Source organism: Corvus moneduloides, chromosome 19, assembly GCF_009650955.1.
Source record: "Corvus moneduloides isolate bCorMon1 chromosome 19, bCorMon1.pri, whole genome shotgun sequence".
Lineage (NCBI taxonomy): Eukaryota > Metazoa > Chordata > Aves > Passeriformes > Corvidae > Corvus > Corvus moneduloides.
Window position 1 is genome coordinate 8,086,616 of NC_045494.1, and position 16,591 is coordinate 8,103,206.

General features: G+C 54.4%; 1 long non-coding RNA gene across 2 annotated transcripts; it reads left to right on the forward strand.

Annotated features, from left to right (window-relative positions):
- Positions 1 to 5,534: 5,534 nt before the first annotated feature.
- On the forward strand, positions 5,535 to 15,574 carry LOC116453401. Of its 2 annotated transcripts, XR_004243796.1 has the most exons (5): positions 5,536 to 5,982; positions 11,517 to 11,600; positions 12,520 to 14,588; positions 14,773 to 15,271; positions 15,361 to 15,574. It is a non-coding gene; the product is annotated as an uncharacterized LOC116453401 (long non-coding RNA). The 2 variants fall into 2 exon arrangements; XR_004243795.1 differs by having other exon boundaries at positions 5,535 to 5,982; positions 12,520 to 15,271.
- The last annotated feature ends 1,017 nt before the right edge of the window (positions 15,575 to 16,591 follow it).

A 16,591-nucleotide genomic window follows, 5' to 3' on the forward strand; every position in this document is an offset into this window, starting at 1 on the left:
ATATTAGAAAAATAAGTGAGAAATCCCCCAGCCTTTTCCAGGTTTCTGCCTCCCCCTCTGGGCTCCTCAGGTCTGGCCCTGTCAGGAGCCCAGCCCCATTCCCATGTGGCATCCTGCTCCACAAACAGGAGATGGGGAGTAAAGCTGTGGTGATTCTCCGCTGCCTCAAAATCCCAAACGATCCCAACAGCCCTGCATTTCTGTGTCTCGTCCCAGACGTGGGACATAAATCAAGGGCAGGAGTGCAGGCACACGCTGTCACGTGCCTGCCACCCGTTTCCATGGTTTCCCATGAGTGTTGCTCTCAAGGGCTTGGGGTTAGGAGGCGACTTGTTCCAGAAGGAGAAAGATGCTGCGGTGACACCATTGCTGCCTGCTGGCCCAGAGGAGAGCTCAGCACAGTGCCTGCTGCTCAGACAGGGCACTCTAGGGCCATGGGGCTCAGGGAGGGGGACAGAGAACATTGGTCCCCATGGCCAGTGCAGAGACTGAGATGGGGTCAGCCTGCATAATCCATATTGAAGAAATCAATCCATCTCTCTCAGATCCTGATTCAACACCCTGATCCCTTTCCCCTCACCAGCTGAGCATCACAGCCCTCCTGCTTTCCACCTCCTTCCTATGGACCTGTCCCCGTGATGGGGTGACACTGCGGTGCCCTGTCCCTGCTGAGCCTGAGCCTGCTTCTCCCAGAGCTTCTGCACAGCATGAAGAGAGCAAGTGCTTGTTCAGGCAATCCTCCATCCCAGCTGCAGAAGGGGAGGATGGGTTTCCAGGCCCTCCAAGCCTCTGCCTGTGGCATGCCGTGTTCCTGAGGGGTCTGTACCCACCTGCCGACGGCTTCTCCCACTCCCCTGTGCCCTCCCACGTTGCCTCTCCTCCTCTCATGTGCTGGGTGCAATGAGAAATGTACTTGGCTCCTAATCCTTGAGTGGGAGGTGAAGGCAAAAAACCCCAAGACTTCAGCTCCACAGCATGTGGGATGTGGATGATGGCAGATCCCCACCTTTGACTTCTCCATGGTCTCTAGGGCGAAGGCAGACACCTCATATCCAGACCTTCGGGGCTGAGTCCACCCTTCCTGGTGCGTGGGGACAGCCTTGTTATTTGGCTCCTGGAGAATAACAGGTCACTTCTTGTGTCCCCTGCAATGTCAGCTCCCTGGGGCCTTCTGACAGACACTGTTACTTGAGGTGGTCCCAGGAAGGCACCACATGAGATCCAGCAGGGACCATTTTGGGAAGGAGCTTCGGGAGTTGCCCCAAGGCCTTGGTGCTGGTGGGATTCCAGGGGTGCAGCGAGGATCCCGTCTCCAGACCCTCAGGACACCAACCTGGCCAGAACAGGAGCAGTCCTGGGATTCTGAGTGGAATAAGGCGTGGTGCATGCCAGGTTGGGTGTTCCTCCTTCATTCTCCTCCCAGAGCCACTCTGGGCTGCTGTAGTACCTGACCTGGAGATATTGGACTTGTCACCCCGACCTTTGCTGAACCAAAGGCTCTGGTTGCCAGCCCAGCTCACCCAGCAATGCCCTCAGCCTGCCAGGCCTCTCTCTCCCTTTTCCTAACCCAGCCCTGCTGCCAACTGCAAAGCCCTGGCCTGAAAAGGAATAACAAGACTTTAGGAAATGGCTTTGCAGTGCTGCTGCCCAGGGAGGGAAGGATTTAGCCTAAAGCTTGTATAAATGCTCTGTGCTTATTGCATGTTTCCTACCCCCAGCTTCTCTGATCCCGGGCGGTCGTGTGCAATCCTGGTGCTCCAGCTCTGTGCCAGCAGTGCCTGTGGTCTGAGCTGTCTCTACAGGATCAGGCTGGAGGACAAAAGGGGCTGCAGACAGCAGGACCCCCCCAGATTCAGCTGGGGTTGGATTGCTGCCTGAATCCCCATTCCAAGGTGGGGGTGACCCCAGTTTAACCATGCAGTCATTGTCCACGTTGCTGGAAGGCTTGGTCACCAATTTACTCGGAAAGACCTGAAGTACCGAGAAGCTGGGATTTCCCCAGTTCCATGTCTTCAGCTTGGCTGGGAAGAGATGTGCCAGGGAAGTGCCAAAGCAGGGAGCTGCTGTCCCCTCGCAGCCCTGGGCAGCTCTGTGATACCTGGGCTGTGGTGAGGGGCAAAGCTGGGAGCAGACATTCCTCTGCCGATGGAATCCAGACCGCAGGCGGTGCTGCCGGAGCTGGGGGGAATGTGCTTAAACCAAACCAGCCCCTTCTTACATGGAGCAGGGTTCCTCTACTCTGGGGTCCAAGGGGTTCCTCTGTCCAGCAAATGTGGCTTTGTGCAGAGACTGAGGTGCCACCAGAGCAAACCTTCCAGTGGGACCCTGCCCCGAGCCCCCAGCTCCCAGAGGGGACCCCAAACCCTGTGGCCACTCCAACCTCAGTTCACCACTCCCATGTGTGAATCAGGAAGGTGTGGGATGCTGGGGACTGGGACAGCAGCAGCACCTGGGAAGGGAGCATGAGATGCAGACCCTTGGCAGCAGCAGGCAGAGGGGAGGCAGTGGGTGTGATGGGGACAGCACAGCCTCCCCCTGACCTTAATCCTTATGTCAGCTTCTCTGGCTTCCTCCCCAAAAAATCCCTACCAACCCACACAAACCAAAAACCCCCAAGGATTAGGAAATCCAGGGGAATAGGAAGAAAGGAGCCCTGGGAGTGGGGCTGGTGCTGCCCAGGGCTCTCAGTCAGGGCAGGGCAGGGCAGGGCAGGGTGAGAGGCTGCCAAGACAACTCTGGAGATCACTTCCAACCCAGACCAACCTGTTCCCAGACTGGGAACATTGCAAAAACTCCCAGTCCCACACTGGGTTTTAGGAAACTGAAACCTTGTGATGCAGCTGGGAGAGATGAAGCAAGAGACACTCAGGAAGCAGATGACAGATCCAGCACCACGGGGCTTCCTGGACAAGGCATTTGCCAGCTGGTAAACTTCCCCAGATCCTGAACTGCCTCCACCTTCCCCTTCACCCCCAGTGCTCAGCTCTTGCCCCCTGGAGCACAGCCCCTGTCACAGCCAGACCCTTCAGTGGTAAGCAAGGGTTATTGGGAAACAAGTCCACACTTCCAAACTGATTCTCTTTGCTGCTCTTTTCCTTCCTGAAGCTGGTCTGAGCATGGCAGGGGTTGCTCAGGAAAGCCAGCAAGCTAATGTATTCATGTCATCTCACATTTGGTGCCAGGACATGAAGTAAACACCGTCAGGGACTTCGCTCCGGTTCAAAGACAAGCCCTGATTCTTATTCCGATCACATTATCCATGCTCCTTGTACAGCTTCATTGATTCATATTATAAAAAGAAAAGCCTTCAAAACTCATTAAGTCTGCCCCGTCATTCCAGCCCTGCTCTCAAGAGCCAGGGCAAGAAGCATTAACTAATCTGCTCACATTACCTTGCCTTTGAACCGAGCACCTCTCAGCATCAATCGAGAGTGTTTGCAGGGGATATGTTCCCTCATGGGGCGAGTTTTGGCTGCCAAGGTCACCCAGTGACCTCAGTGCCAAAGTCAATCGATTCCAGAAGATGTGTTTTGCGTTGCAGAGGTCACCCAAGTGAGTGCAGGGGCCAGCACTCAGGCACTGCCTCCTGCACCGGCCTCCCCTTCACACTCAGGGGGCACCCAGGGCTTGTGCCCACAGGGGGAGGTTCAGGCAGCCCAAGTGACGGTGCCCTGTTTGGTTAGGTGGGTAAACCTAAACAAGTCCCCGAAGGAGTGAGCTCAGGGCCTCAGGCAGCACCTGGGGTGCAAGAATGGGGACTTTGCTGGTGTCAGCCTGGCTGGGTCTCGGCGAGGGGAGAAGAGTTTACAAGCGGGGATTACGAAAGCCGGGCTGCCGACTGCCAGGGAAAAGAAGGTCCTTCCAGCCTCTTGGGCTTCAGCTCAGCCAGAAGCCGCTGTTTGTTTGGCTCCGGTGACTTCCCAGCATACCGGACCATGCTCCTGGGGGCTCAGCGTGCTCCAGAGTGCCTGGCCAGGACACGGGGCTTGGCCACCCCACGCGCTCCCCGGTGCCTTGCATAAGGCAGCTCCGCGCCCTCCGGCCGGCCTGACTTACACTCAGGAAGGAATTATTCACTCTTGTCTCCATCTGACCGCAGGACACACTTGGGATGTTTCTTCCACCACTCTCAGCAAGGTTTCCCATCCTGCCGGTGCCAGTAACGAGGCCAGATCCATGCCCTTTGCTCCCGGCCAACCCCCAAGTTCAGGAGCAGGGACTGTTTACTGGATAGCCTTAGAGGAATTTGGTTTTACTGACATTTCAAGTGCTGCTTGAGACTGTTGTTTTTGGAGTACTTTGAGAGGACATGTCCACCAGGAGAAGATTAACAACAGCTGTCCCAGGCCCCTGCCGTGGCTGGACTTAGGGGGCATCTCTGGTTGTGGCTGGATGGGGATGGAAAGCCAGGCTTCCTGGAAAGCTCAGTTTTGCTTTCTTTCGGACCCAACCACTCACTGAACCCAGACCCATCGAGGTTGCTTGGATTTGGTTCTGGGTTTCAAAACCCTTTTGCAGGAGGAAGCTGTTTTCTGTCGGAGTTATGGGAATGCCTAGGTTGGTGCTTTTCTCAGCTGCCCTACTGAGGCCAATGTCCATCCCAAGTCAGCCCCTGTCTCATGCCCCAGGGCCAAAATGGAGCTGGGGCATGGGGAGAACCCTCGGGATGGTGTGCACAGCCCCAAAAGGAGACACATCCCAACTTTGATGAGCAGCAGTGTTAGACTCCGTGGATCAGAGCCCATTGCCACAGTGTCCATGTGGGACAGGCTGAGAGCAGTCACTGGAGGAACCTCATGGCAAAACCCCACCTGGGGGCAAAACCCCACAGCCAGTGTCTGCAGCTCCCTGCCTGCTCTGGGGCTCTTCTCCAGGTCAGCACCACCACCACCACTGAGCCCCATGTCTGTGTCCACAGATCTGCCTGGCAAACACAGCTGTCTCCCCGCTGCCCCTCTTGCAGAGGTGCTTCCCAGTTGTTCTCTTTAACCTAAACCCACAGAGTCACTCCAGAACATGTTCTGCTTTGCAGAGGGCTGAGCTGGGACAAGATGTGTGAAGGTGATTCACCGCCTGTGGAGCTTAGAGTGGAGGGAAAAGCTTCCCTGGCAAGAGAACAGGATGGGCAAGGAGATCTGGGGGAGAGCATAGGGCCAGAGCAGCTCTGTGAAGAAAGGTGTGTGTGCTGCTGAGCCATGGGAGAGTGGGGACGAGGAGGCAAGCCCAGCCCAGGTGACGGAAGGATGCAGACAAGGTCTTGGGATCAGCTGGCTGAGATGAGTCCACAGGGAATTACAGGCAAGTCTGAGCCTGCCAGATTACTGGAGCCAGGAAGGGGGGGAGCGGGTTGAGGCAGGTCTGGCAGGAGGAGAGATGGAGGAGCTGGAGGGAAAGAGAGGAGCAGGGGGAAGGTGGGCAAAGAGGGGAGGGAGGCACACGGGAAAGGGGGGAGCAGAAGGGAGTACCCAGCCCTGGTGGTGTGGGGCTGGTGGGGGCAGGAAGACAGACTGGGGGTGCCATGGGGTGGATGAGGTGGGAACTGGCCTGGTCCATGACACGTTTGCCCCAGCACCCACCTGGCCAAAGTGCAGGGCTGGGACCAGCCAGGGCAGGAGCACACCACACACCGAAACCGATTCAATGCTCAAGGTGTTACAGACCAGCTCTGGGGTCCCTCCCACCCGGAGGTCAGAGGAGAACGTCCTCATTTGCTGCCTCCTAATTACATCTGATCCTGCCTTAATTCCTCCTGAAACCTTCCCTGAGAGCTTTCAGGTGGTTGCTGGGGAGAGGTGCCCATGAGCAGGGGTGACAGGCCAGCCACGCACGGGTGACAGCCCTGGGCTGAGCAGTGCCTCCGGGAGGGATGTGAAGGGCTGTGGGTGCTGGTGGTGATGGAGGAAGCGCCATGTGCACCACCATCCTGATCCTGGGTCCACTGGTCCTCCTGCTGCGGCGCCGCTTCTGCAACAAAGTTGAACCGTACGTCCTCTCCTGTCCCCCTCCCGACCCCTCAGGGCCCTGGGGGTGGGAGGGTGAGGGGTGGTCCTGGGGTGGAGGATCTCACTTCTCAACTTATGTTGTATTCATGGAGATATTTGGGTTCCTTCTGGTTTTGGTTCTCTGGGGGACACCGGGAGGCATTTTCTCGAGCTGGGCAGAGAGGAGCCTTCTGTGATCTGCTGTCACCTCCTCTCCCATGCACCAGCGCCAGTCAGGAGGAAATGAAGGATTGGTCCTCCTGTTTGTCTGGTGCAAAGGGCCAGGCATGAACCACTGGGATGCTTCTACATGCACTGATCAAGGTGTTTCCCAAACGGAGCAGTCCAGCACCTGCAGCTTGGCTGCCTGACTGTCTTCATGCCTTGGCTTGGGAGATTGAGCAGTGATCTCAGCTGCGGGGACATCACCAGGCTGCCATTGAGACCCAGCCCTGGGGAGGTCCTGCTCCATCCCTGGGGTTCTGGGAGGTTGGATGAGTGTCTGGGTGTGTGGAATGCTCGAGAGCATCAGCTAAACGTTGGCTCTGAGAAGAACCAGCAGCCACCACCCCGCACCCTGTTGCGCTGTGCTCCGTGTTCACACACACGCTCACGCTCATCCTGGCTCCAAGGCGAAGGCAGGGAGCAGATGGGAAGGGACTTGCTGCAGTCCCACACCAAGGCAATGACAAAGCTGTGACTGGAGGGCAGGGTCACCTCCTGCTCGATGCGTCCCCGCTGCGCCATGGGCACGGTGCCGGCGGCTGCGGCTTCCACTACCTGCAGCTCCCCGTGCCTTTTGGGAGGGAGTCTTGTCCCTGTTCAGCACTGGCTTGGCTTCAGCTCGGTGGCAGTGGGGCCGTGCTCACAGCGAGCCTGAGCATTGCCCTTGCTCGCTGTGCAGCGCCTGCTCCAACACCAGGCTCAGCTCAGGAGGTTTCCGCTGGAGACGCACAAATCTATTTACCAGTGGAGATTGGAGACATCTGAAAGTGGGGAGGTCAAATTGGCACTTAATGAGCCCATTAAGTCAGGGGAGGGGGAAACAAGGCTCAAAGCAGGGAAGGCATCTCCTGGCCTCTGTGGCCCCAACTGTCCCTATGCTACCTGCAGCACTGGCTGAATTAAACACTCATTAAGTGTCCGAGCAAACGAGCTGCAGAGATGGGGGCTGTCTCTGGGCAGAGGGTAGGGGGGATTGGCAAGGCTGGCAGACTGCAAGTCCATCCCTTGGGAAGCTGCAGGAGAAACGGGCTGGGGGACAAGTCACCTGGAATGATGGCACCAGAGCTCGCAGTGTGCTGACAGCCCTGTGCCCCAGCCCTGGACAGGCAGATCCAGCTGCAGCACAAGCCCTGCCCAGGGGAGCAGTGTGAGGGGTCAGCTTCTTAGGAGCAGGCAGTGAATAAAGCACAAATCTGTGCACAAGGAGATAGGAAGGAACCTGGAGCTGAAAAGGCTGAGTTTGGGAGGGATGTGGTGCTGCCCTGGCTACCTCCACTCAAGGCAGGATCAGCACTCCTTCCACCACATTTTAACTGGGGGCCCATAGCCTGGTTCTGGCTTCATCACCACCACCACGATCATCATCATCATCGTGTGGCTGGTGAGACAGCAGCACAGCATAGGGACAAAATGTGGCTGGTGCCAGCACCAGCAGCAAAAAGCTGGAATGAGCATGAGGGTTCCCATCACGGCATGGACCTGGGAGCATGAGGGACACTCAGAGCTGCATGGGCAGGAAAAACTTCCTCCAAGCCCTGCTGCAGCCTTCAGACAGGCAGCTGGTCTGGGTGCAGACACCAGCCCATAGAGAAGCCGTACACTCCTAGATTAGTTCTTTTGGTGATTAATTGCTCTCACCATTAAAGACCAGTGGCTATTAACAGCTTTTCTACTTGATCTATTTTGGACATTCATCTACTTGCCTTTCTCTGTGCTGGCATAAATCAGAGCCGTTCCACTGATAGCTTTACACCAGGAGAGGTTCTGTTTCCAGAGTTTCATGTCCTGGAAAAGAAAAGCAGCAGAAGCAAGAGAAAAATGTGCTGCTGGCCAGGGACTGGGGAGAAGTGGTACAGGAGACCAAGGCACAATGGCCCTGGTGAAGGGCAGGCAGCATCCTCAAGACCAGGAACAGACCTGAGGCACCAGAGCCCCAGTCCTGTGTTGATCCAACAGGATTTTGGCCAGCTAGAGGATTGGGCTTAGGCTGGTCAGGCACCAGGACCCCATACAGCAAGAAAGACCAGGATTTTCCATATGTGCACTTCTCTGAGTGACTGCTGGGTTAAAGACATCCCTGAGAAACAGCCTGTGTGAAGAAAATGTCAGGAGCCCACATGTTCCATGGGATAAACCTGGTTTGGTGCAGGATCAACCCTCTGCCTCTGACGTCCCCGTGTGTGAAGCAGGGCGTGCATCCTGGGCAAAGGACACAAATGAGCAGCACAGGCAAGATCAGATTATGTGAAATCCCCTGCTCACTTGACCTCCTTCACGTCCTTGTCTTCTATTTATATACCTTGGGGCTGCCAGGAATGGCACAGGTTGTCCTTGGCCCACCCTCGCAGAGCTGGGGTGCTCAGCCATGGGATCAGTGTTGGCCACTGGAGCTGGCTGCCACCACCTCAGACAAAGAGGTTTGAAAGGATTCCTCCCAACATCCTGACTGTGGGGTCTGCTATCCCTGTCCCTTGCTGGAGCTGAAAAGCAAACTGGAACACTGTCCTGGACTAACCTGCTGTCAAGAGACAGGAAGGTCAAGAGGGACTCCTTGGGCTCCAGTGCTTGGATTTCCTCAGCAAGCAGTGATTTATTCTTTGTTTTGTGTGATATTTAACGAGAAGGTCCTGGCTGGAGGCCAGGGCTGGCTATGGATGTCTGCTCTGTTTGCCTTTCTCGTGTTCTTCCCCTCCAGTCTCTTCCTGGCAGGAGCTGCTCACTGCCTGCTCCTGGGTTTGGAGAGGTAGAGATGCTGCTGGATGGGTTTGGTCTTGGTGCCAGTCCAGCGTGGGGGGATGCAGGGCACTGAGCCCCCACAGGAGTCCAGGAGCACAAAGGTCACACAAAGGAGCCTGCTGGAAAGAGCCAGGTCTGTGAGATGTCCTCCACAGAGAGCACTTGGAGAGGTCTCAGGCTCGGTGAGGCAGTGCTGGACTATGGCAAAGCAAAGGAGGCACTTTGGGAAGTGAAACGTGGATTTGCTTTGCTGCTGGTTTTTCCAGTCCCCTCCCAACAGGCTGCACATGAATCCCCTGGGCCCCAGAGGGGTTGTTTTCCTGGGGCTGGGAGCCAGGGCCGTGGAGAGAGGGAGTGTTTAGTGCCTGTGGGGATGTCCCCCCAGGAGAACACCCCACACACTGTGCGGCAAGGCAAGGACAGGCCCTCTGCACTTCAGGCTGGGGAAAACAGAGCTGGTAGCTTGGCATCATCTGGATTAACCTTCCCGCTTATTTCCTTCTGGAAAGAGGCCGTGACCTCCTCATTTCCACTGCCCAGGCACGGCTGGCAGCTGGCAGCAGTGGCACACGGCTCTGCTTTTCCGGGCTGGAGCAATCAGCGTGCAGCAGGCAGGCACAGACAAGTGCCAGCCGAATTTCTGAACACTTTAAATACATAAACAAGGCCACAAGCACAGCCGCAAAGTGCTGCAGGCACAGGTGAGCCGATAAATTACCCCCAAACCCACCAGCAAGGGAACACCCCTCTTCTTTCCACAGGAGAAAAGGCTCAGCATCGCTTTCCCCCCATAGCTGCACAGCAGCTGAGCAGCTCCACTCTCTCCCTGGCTGTTTTCAATCCAGTACCAGAAGGGTCAATTCTGTGCCACTTCTGCGGAGTCATTATCCTGTCGGTTATATAAATGTCTGGGCATGCACAAAAGGCAGTGCTGATACAGTGGCTCTGACACCAACTCCCTCCAACACCTGCTTTTCAGCTGGGGAGAGAGCTGAGCACAAGAACATCTCGAGAGCTGTCACACAGAAGGCTGCTGTCTTTCAAGCTGAATGGAGGTCTAAATAGCTCTCACTTCTGCTTTAGAATCTCATTTCTAAATGCAATTAATACTGGCACATGCATAATGAGAGACTGACGAGTGAATACAGACTCCCAGCAATAAAGAAGCCAGCCCCAAGTGCTATGTAAATATTACAAATCCTCGCAGGGAGCTGACCCGGGGAAGACAGCTTTCTGATGATTAAACCCCAGTGACAATACGACTGCATTCCTACATCTGTCACAATACTACCTGCTGATACATAATGAGCCACGCTAAAAGAACTTGCTCTTGCTGCTCTTCAATGCAGATAAAATGTCTATTTGTAGAATGTAATTAATCTCTTCTTCAAAATCAGGAACCTTAGTGTCCTTGGTAACAACATGCCAGTGACTCAGAGAGCGTCTCTGGCTTTTCCTTCTGATTTTGGAGTGAGTTACTGAAAGTCACCCCAAATTCTAGCACTGCAAAGGAGCACAAGTGGAAAAGCCAATGGTATCTGGAGGTAGGGACAGGTTTCATCCACCTTTCTGGTCTCTGTAGCGCTGCTTTGGCAGCTTGAGGAGGTCCCTGGACTTGTTTCAGCCACGTTCCTTATGATGAGACAAGCTCTGTCCCAAGATCTGGTCTCCAACCCATCGAGCACAAATTCCCTTTTACTGTGGGGTCTAACCAGGCAGAGAATAAACTGGCAGAAGAGCAAGGGCCCAATCACAGGATGAAGCTGCTCCCTCTTTTGCCTGGTTTCCCCAGTAGTAAGTGCTGTGTGCTCTGTGTGTGTCTGTCCACGCCTGCTCCCCCAGATGCCTTTCGAGCCTGCTGGCTTATTTCAGCCAAGTTGGGCAGGGGATGGAGGTTCAAAGACATCCATTCCCTACCAGGTAGCGAAGATGCAAAGCTGTGAGCACCAGTGTGGCAGAGGGATGCAGGGAAATGCTGCTGACAGATGCCCTGGTCCCTCTGAGGGCTGTGCTTGGGCATGGCCTGCTCCTCCAGCCCACCCCAGGCTCGCTGAGATTCATGCTGAAAAGGCAAAGTTGCTCCAAAAGTGGCTCCAGGGGCCATATCTGCTTTCTATGAAATTCAGTGGGAAGCAACCAGTGCTGGATGTCGCTCACTGACCCAGTTCCAAAGCCCAGGGGAAGCATGGGCCGCGATACAGGGACAGCTGCTTGGAGAGCGGGTGATGGAAGACTTGCATGATTTATTTATTTCCTGGGAAATAAGAAAGAAGAAGAAGAAGAAGAGAATTGTTGGATAAAATCAGCATATTCCAGGCTAAACTGTGCTGCAGCAATTCCTTGTGGGACTGGAGCTGAGCTGCTCAGTCCCCTGTAAGGGAGATTCATCCCTGCTGCTGCACGGTGCTCTGCAGAGCTGGGGGGAACATGGGGAAAAGGAGGGTTTGCTGTTACTGAGGGCTCCGCTCTTCAGTGCAAAAATGCCCTTCACTGGAGCAAGTTATCCCTTCCCTTTAGACAGGGGCTGCAATCAGCAGCACTGCCCACAGCTCACCCCATCTCCTCTGTCCCCAGGCACTCCGAGGGAGAGGAGGAGATCCAGAGAGAGGCTGGCTCTGACTCTCACACCACGTAACAGTGCTTCAGAGTAAAAGCCAGGTGGGATGCAGCAGTTACCTGGGATGATGCAACTTTGGGGGAATTGTGGGAAGGAAGTGCTGGTTTGGCGCAAAAAGCCCGGTCTTCAAGCATTTTAGTGGTGATTTTTTTGTGTTTCACCCAGGATCTATAGGTCTTCCTGCCTCTTGGTGAGGCTGTGAAGTCTCAAGAAAAGTGTCTTGCTCTGGAGAAAGGAAATTGAAACCTCGAATGGCTGGATTGGAAGGGAAAACCCCATTTTTGCATTACTTTCAGTAGCATTTCAGTTCCCAGATGAGGGCACACCCAGCCCTTTCTCTGCGGCCTCCCGCCTGCTGCCTGGATGCCAGGAGCATCTCGTAGGGACACAAAAGGCAGCAGAGCCGGGGTGATCCAGCTGGGGTGGGGTGGAAGGGGTGCAGGTTGCCCAAAGATGTGGATACCACGCCCCTGGAAGTGTTGATGGATGGGTTGGATGGGGCTTTGAGCAACCTGGTCTAGTAGAAGGGGGTTGGAATGAGATGGTTTTTAAGGTCACTTCCAACCTCAGCCATACTGAGATTCTGTGTGGGATTTGGGACTGATGTAGCTTTGTGTCCTGCTCAGTGACCCCAGGGAGTAAGGCCTGGCTCTGGGGTGTCCATCTATGGCTCCCAGCAAAGGTTGGGTCACTCACCCACCACTGCCTTGGCTCTGGGAGGGAATCTTTGGCATCAAGGGTGAGGGGACACTGGGTTGGGCTATGGGAGAAATTGGGGTCAGAGCTGTCTTTCCTATTCCCCCCTGGGCACTGCTGAATGCCCAGGGCAGCTCAGGGACTCACCATGCCCTGCCTTCCCTTTGGCAGATCCCCCAAGGCTTCTAACCTCATCTGTCCCAGCTCTCAACAAGCAATTAACAACAATTCACCAATTAACCCCGACTCCTTCTCATCCTGCAGCTCCCCTGCGCTCTGCAGCCAGCACCGAGCACATCCCAGCCTCGGCATCTACCGAAACCCTCAGCAGAACAACCCATGACAGCAACAAACCCACACCACCCAGCTGCCCTCCCACAGCTCAGGGAGGACCAGGCTCTGGGCTAAATGCTGGGGCAGGAAGGAAATTTGCCTGCCTAAGGCTGAGCCCTGGGTCGTGGCCAGCAGTCCCAGCTGTGGGCATGGAGCGATTAGGGGTCCAGCTCCCAGCCATGGAGTTCTCACGTGCTCCGCAGCTTTCCCATGGATATAAATCCATTAATAAAAGATCAGTTTGCAGATGCAGCTTGCTGTAGATGACAGCATTAGAGGCACATCGGCTTCTCCTAAGCACCAGTCTCGTGCTGGGTTTATTTGGTCCATTTGTGGCAGGAGAAGAGTTGCTTTCGGCATTCAGAGATGTCTCGCGTCTGGGACAAGTAGCGGGGTGAGATATATTTTTGGCTCTATTTAGCCACAAAAATTTGGGTTTAGAATAAAGAGAAATATTCCTGTTTGCTGCCAAACTGAGGCAGACGATTTCTTGTGCAAGCCTTCGTTTGTTTGAGGACTCGGTGTCCTGTTGTAAAAATAAATGCTCTGATGGGAAAAGTCTATCGGGGTGTGCTGATCAGTCATTGGGAACAGTGGGCTCGCAAACATCAGCTTCAACCTAACTGGAAAAGCAGCTCCCAAAGCTTTTGCAAGTAGATGTTAGACAGAAGGAGACAGGTCTTTGGTTTTTTGGTGAGTGAAGTAGTCACAAGCTGAATCTTTCCTGTGGGCACAGTTGCTCTGGCCTCACCACGGCTGGCATGAATTTTCAGTGCCAAATACACCCAGTTTGCACCCAAACCAGGCTGTTTGCTCCTCCTGAGAGCCAGCCAGCTCTGACAGCCGCAGGAGTAGGAGAAGGAGAGAGGCTGATGGTGAGGAAGAAGCCTGGAGTGTGGCTCCTGCCCAGGATGTTCCCAGCTGGTGTCAGCACCCTCTCCCCATCCTGGGGCTGTAGGGTCACCTCCCTGCCTTGGAGGTAAGGCCAGACATATGAACAAGAGCTCCCAGCATCTTGGTTCTCCACAGTGAGAATTTCACAATTGTATGCAGAGTTTTCCTAATGGATTTTTTTCCCTGCAAGTTTTTAAATTAAGATTCTTCAACCTCAGCTCATGCTAAACATTTTTTTCCCCTTCCTTTTATGATCAGGAGGAATAGAACTGGTTTTACCTGGAGCTGCCTTCATTTTATAGCAGATTAAAAGCAAGATAGAGAGTCAATAATGCCAGGAAGGGGGGTCAGGGGATGAGTACAGCGCTGTGGTGAAGGCAGCACTGAAGAGACTGGAAGCTGAAAAGACAAAAACTTACCAGGATTGAGCCTCAAAAGCAGAATCAGCTCCTCTGATGATATGAATCACCTGGATTCCCCTGACATACTGATACTGCTGTAGAATGGCTTTTGTGTATTGATTTAAGGGAAAATAAAGGTTAAGGGCTTAGCTGCAGAGGTGCTGTTCAGCATGGGTGGGCAGAAATGAGCAACAGGGAGGATCTGCAAGGTCAGAAATGGGCTGGAGAGGAGCCCTGAGAATGAGGGGTGTATGCTGGGGCTATGAGGCCCCCAAGACTGGAGCAGAGCCTCACTGAGGGGAGCCCACTGGAGCCTGATCTGCAGGGTTAGCCCAGGCACAGTCATCCTGGGCTTAGCAAAAATCCAGATGTCAATCTGGACCTTTCCATCAATAACTCTGACCTTTCTCCCCATCTGGACTAGCACTCAAAAACTCCCAGAAAGGACAACATGGGGCCAGATGGAAATGGTGCCTGCAAATGTCACGGTGCTGCTGGGAACAGGGTCACTGCCCTGCAAACCTGGGTGCACAAACAGTGCTTGCTATATCAGCTGCAGGGGAGTGTGGTAGATTTGGGGGATAAAGGTTCCCTGAGCCATGGAAAGGCCAGCTCTCTGCCTGGGGACCTCCGAGAGGGTGGATTTCATGAGAAATGTTCTTTATTTACTCAGCCAGCCACAGCCAGCAGCTGAGCTCAGAGCGGGTGAGTCTGCCTGTAGCCAGCGGCTGCGCAAGGCTTGCTGGCCACGGCGAGGTGTTTGCTGTTTGCACGGAGATCCGGGATGGTCCCGGAAGGCCCTTGGTGGGTGGGAGTGGGAATTGGCTTAATTTGTTCATTGTGTCTTCTCTGCTGGCCAAAACCACCCTCCACTTCATGAGAAACACAGAAGGGGTGGTGGCAGCTCTCACAGGTCAGGAACGGCGTCACCAGCGGTTTTCTGAGGGATGCTGATGGACATGGTCCCCCCATTGTGGTCACACTGTCGTGGAGATGTCGTTTGAGGAGGAAGGATTGTGACATCTCTGCTCTTCTTCTTTCCATCTCTGTCCCCACTAAAATACAGTCTGGGAAAAACCAGAAAAGGGGAACGAGATGTTGAGTGGGCTACCCCCAGCTGGGGGTTGGAGGTGCTGTGGGAGCCGCAGTCCCATGCAGTCGGGAGGAGAGGGTGAAGCTGTGGGGCCTTGCTGGGCCCAGCTCCCCGGGGTTTATCGGGCTGTCTGTTTTCATCATTTGTCTCTGAGAAGGGAAGTGGACCACACAGCAGCAGAAAGTCCTGGAAATCTGCGAGGGAGACCGTTCCCAGCACCCTTCCCTCTGCCGTCGCCCCTGTATACAGTTGGCTATGGAGGATGTATGGCTCTGTATTGCTCCAACTCAGTGAGGTAATGCCTCGGAATTCAATTCCTCCCCAGTTAAATTCCTAATCACAGCCAGCATGTGCACTTTCCCAGCTCTGACCCTCTTGTCTCAGTTGCACACGTGGTCTCGCTGACAAACCAAGTGGACCAGGACTGGGGTCACCTCATCTCAACTGCCCTGTCTGCTCCATCCCCAGCACATCAGACCCTGCTGTCTCTCCTCTGCTCCCGCTCCTGATGCATCCTAAAGGCTATGTGTGGCCTATAACTTCTCCTTTTCTCAAATAAACCAAAAAACCCAACCAAAAAAACTGCAGTAGAAGCAAGGAGAGGAAATTGCTTCAAGTTTCTTAACTATCTCATGGAACAAAAATGCTTCATGAGGCTGTTCAGGGAAAGAGAGGGTCAAATGTCCCTCATTAATGCTGATTTACTAAGAGGGCTGGGAAGTGGAAGGGGGAGACAATCCAGCTGCCTGTCTCAGTGCACGAGGGTCCTGGCCTGGGATCCAGGCTGGGATGGGAGGGCTGGACCCCCAACATAAGATTGGGGTGGTGGGTTTACCAGCAGAAGGTACAGTGGGGTGCGGGCTGCTGTGCACCCACGCCGGGCTGCCTGCATGCCAGGGCAGACCTGGCCCGCACTAGCACGGCAGAGAGGCAGCACACGGCTCCCTTGGCTCATGTAGCAGTTTGGAAATTTCATGGCTTTCTGAAGAAAAGAGCAGAAGTTGAGTACATTCAACCCAATTAAAACTCCAGAGGAAGTGCGGAGAGGCAGGATGTAATTACCCGTGCTGGAATCCCAGTTCGGAACAGGAGGCAGAGCTCTCCGGATCAAATTAATCCCTGGTGTAACTCTGCCGAAGTTACACCAGGGCTATAATTGGCCTGAAACATTTTAACTATCTCATTTAATGTTATTCATGCTCTGCTGGAGATGAGAATGTTTATCCTAAATGAGGGACTCTAATGCTCTGTAGCAATAATAGAGCGTGAGGCTTATGTGGTTTCTCATTTACAAGGATGCTGGGGAGGCCAGATTGCCACAGAAGATGAAGAAAATCTGGATTCCCCAAATCTTTAGCAATTTCTGGTGGTGGCTGCTTGTGGCCGTTGTCCTTCCTGCAGTGTGTTCACCCTCCCCACACCCAGGCTACCTTTCCATCTCTTGGAGAGAGAGAGATGTACCCCATACCCAGCCAGAGGCAGGAATAGCCAGAGATGCAAAGTGATATGAGAGGGAATGGAAAGCACAGAGAGAGGCCATCCAAGATGAAAGCTTCTATAAATGAGCAGCAGTGAGATTTCCCAGAGACTGGCTTTGATTCCTGTGATGCAGAAA